Consider the following 3,248-nt stretch of genomic DNA (forward strand, 5'->3'; position numbering starts at 1 on the left):
CTCGCTTTCTATCTCTCTGTCTTTCTCAGTCTTTCTGGCGAGCACACGCGCCCTATAGCGAAAATCTCTCAAAAAAAAAAAACAAAAACAAAAACAAAACTCCACCAGGACCAGGCTTTTTGGGGGGTAACTTCTTATATTTCTTTCTCAGCATTTGCTCTGTCATAGTGCTTTATATTTCTATAAGCAATTCTAAATTAAATTATAAGATAAGTTGGAAGCAAACTCTGAATCTTGAAAGTTTTGGGAAAATACTTAAAATGCCAGCAAGCGGCATGGAGATCAAAGCACTGCATTTCACATGGCCAACTATGCAGTTCAAGGGTCAGACTTGGCAGCTTGAAAGTCACGCTGGGCACGTGTGTGTACTCAGCCCAGATCCCAAGAGAAGACTGGAAGGTGGGGGACTGCGACATGACCATCCCCCTGGGGGGGGGTTCTCGTTTTCTCTCTCGCTCTTCATCTCTGTCCCTCTCTAGGGAGTGCATGCGCCCTATGGCAAAAGCAAAAAACAAACAAAAGTTACTGCAAAATGAGACAATGAAATGTACATCTTCTATTTACACGTAGGCATAAGGAAAGTTACAGGACTTTAAAATAGTAACTACACCGTACTGAGGTGGCAGAGATTACAGAAGCTGCACTCTAAACAGTACTCATAGTTAACCTCCCCACGCCTGAGACACTCCAGGTACAGGACCACTCCTTAACCTCAGCCAGAATGTCATCACACATCGGGTAGCCGCTGCACACTTGTGAAAAAGAGTGAAAACAGCAAATGCTATTTATTTATTTACTTGTTTGTTTGTTTGGCGAGGTTTTTGCCAAAGGGTGTGTGCACTCACCAGGAAGACAGAGAGAGACAGAGAGATAGAAAGCGAGAAATCACCCCCCAGGGGGGATGGCCATGCCACAATCCCTTCTCCTCCATTCTCCTCTCGGGATCTTGGGCACACACGCACATGCGCCTGGCGTGAGTTTAAGTCACTGGGTCTGGGACTCGAACCGCAGTCGACTACCTAGAAGTCCAGCAACATAGCCATTATGCTAACTGCCGGTCCCAGCAAATACTATCTCCATATTATGGAAATCATTTCGACCTCGAAGACCTCCACTGTGTGTGGCTGATAGGGATGTAGCCACATGCGAGCACTGCTCTGCCCTCAGAGAGCGACCTCGCTGGGCCACTGTCTATCCAGAGAGAGCTTGGTGAGGCATTTGCTATCATTCTCATCCCTTCCTGGAAAACGTTTTAAAAGCAGATGCTGGTGATTCAGGACTGCTTTGTGTCATACAGGATTGACTCCAGTAACCCACCAGAAAGTCAGATTGCGTGGTCCGAATTGATCCAAGCCATCTTTCCTTCCTTCTTTCCTTCCTTTCCCCTCCCTTCCCTTACGCATGACAGAGCAGGTGTGTGTGCCCATGTTCAAGAGCAAGACCCCTCCACAGGGTCTGCCCTGTCGAGTTCTCCTTTCTCTGGTCCTCCAGTCGCCAGACCTTGGGCACTTGAGCGTGTGCCTGGTGTCAGCTGACCAGGCAGGAGATTCAAACCGCAGCTGCCGGGAGACGGGCTCTCTCCAGCAGGGCGTCACCGCCGCACCACAGGGCCGGCTCAGTCCCATCCCTGTGTGTGAGTGTGTGTCCTTGATTCCTGGGGAAGGCGTGTGGAGGACGCCTGTGGGACGGGCACTCACACCTTCAGAGCTGGCACTGGGGATCGAGGGCCACAGGAGAGGTGAATTCAAGAGACTCCAGTGTCTGAAACCCATAAGGAGGCCCAGGAAATGGGGTAGGAACTGCGGCTTCTAGATGTCCATGCGTACTTAGGCATGCCTGTAAACAGAAATATTACTTTCCCTGATTTTGATGTGAACTGCCTCAGACTCTTTTTCTCTTCAGCGTTTCCGAGAAGAAACCCTCCATTGGGCTTCCGGTAGAAACATGATGGTGTATGTACTGAAAATGCGGAGTTGGTTTTATTCTTGAAAAAGAAGCATGCTTAGGCTTTCTGGAATCAGGATCTATTGTTTTGACAATGTTTCCAATAGTTATTTGAGAAAATATTATGAATCCATATTAGAAAGGAAGAAACAAATGTCCATTTTACAAATGGCATGATTGCAGACCTAGAAATCGAGGGAAGTCTGCTGAAACTTGCCTGGAGATGAGTTCGGCTGCAGCAACGATTCTAAATCTTCTTTCCTTTCTTCCTTCTTCCTTCCTTTCTTTTTCTTTCTTCTTTCTTTCTTTCTTTTTTTCTTTCTTTCTTCCTTTCTTTCTTTCTTTCCTTCTTCCTTCCTTCCTTCCTTTCTTCCTTCCTTCCTTCCTTCCTTCCTTTCTTTCTTCCTTTCTTTCTTCCTTCCTTCCTTCCTTTCTTTCTTTCTTTCTTTCTTTCTTTCTTTCTTTCTTTCTTTCTTTCTTTCTTTCTTTCTTTCTTTCTCTCTAATTACAAAGCTACTTTTAATACTTTGGGGCCAGCCCCACAGGAATAAAAACACCTGGGAAGAGGTAACCCCTCGCCCCCAGGAGTGACCCAAGGGAGGGGCTACCTGCAGGGAAGGAAGCACAGAAGAGCCCGCTGCAGACTTGGGGGATGGGAACGCCATCGCCATCCTGCTGGGGCCTGTGGGCGCTCCAGGAGGAAACCAGGGCACGGTGGGACTGGCTCCAGGCACAGGGGTGAAGGCAAGAGGGCTGGACAAAGCCACAAAGCTACCTGGGTTCCCTCTTCTCCTTTGCCTTTTCCCGCTTCTGCTGCAAGATCTCCAGTCCTCTGCTTGCGGGCAGCAGCAGAAAGCCTGTCCTCCCGGCGCTTTCCCGTAACCAAGTCGCTCTGCTTTTTCTTATTCTTCTGGCGGGCGAGGTCACGCTGGTTACTGCGGGTCATGGCGACAGTTGCGTCCCCTCGTTCTGTCCCAATCTTTGAAAAACTATGTGTTTGTTTCTATGTGTCCTAGATATGGTGTTACATGTATGTTTATGTACATGCATGTAGAGACATACAGTATTAGATACATGTACACACATATAAATTCTATTGTTGCTATTGCAACAAAAAGATCAAACACATAAGGATTGATTTAACATGTCTCAATGTTTGTTCAGGGAAATTATAAATAAGGTTGTTAATAAATCAAGTCAGGACCAGCAGTTGGCATAATGGCTACATTGCTGGACTCCCATGTAGTCGACTGCGGTTCGAGTCCTGGACCCAGTGGCTTAAACTCACGCCGGGCACGTGTGCA

General features: G+C 47.4%; 1 pseudogene; it reads right to left on the minus strand.

The window, feature by feature from the left end:
* Positions 1 to 2,715: 2,715 nt before the first annotated feature.
* LOC102502459 (small EDRK-rich factor 2 pseudogene) lies at positions 2,716 to 2,890 on the minus strand (annotated as a pseudogene).
* Between the last annotated feature and the right edge of the window lie 358 nt (positions 2,891 to 3,248).

Source organism: Tupaia chinensis, unplaced genomic scaffold, assembly GCF_000334495.1.
Source record: "Tupaia chinensis unplaced genomic scaffold, TupChi_1.0 Scaffold000708_1, whole genome shotgun sequence".
NCBI lineage: Eukaryota > Metazoa > Chordata > Mammalia > Scandentia > Tupaiidae > Tupaia > Tupaia belangeri.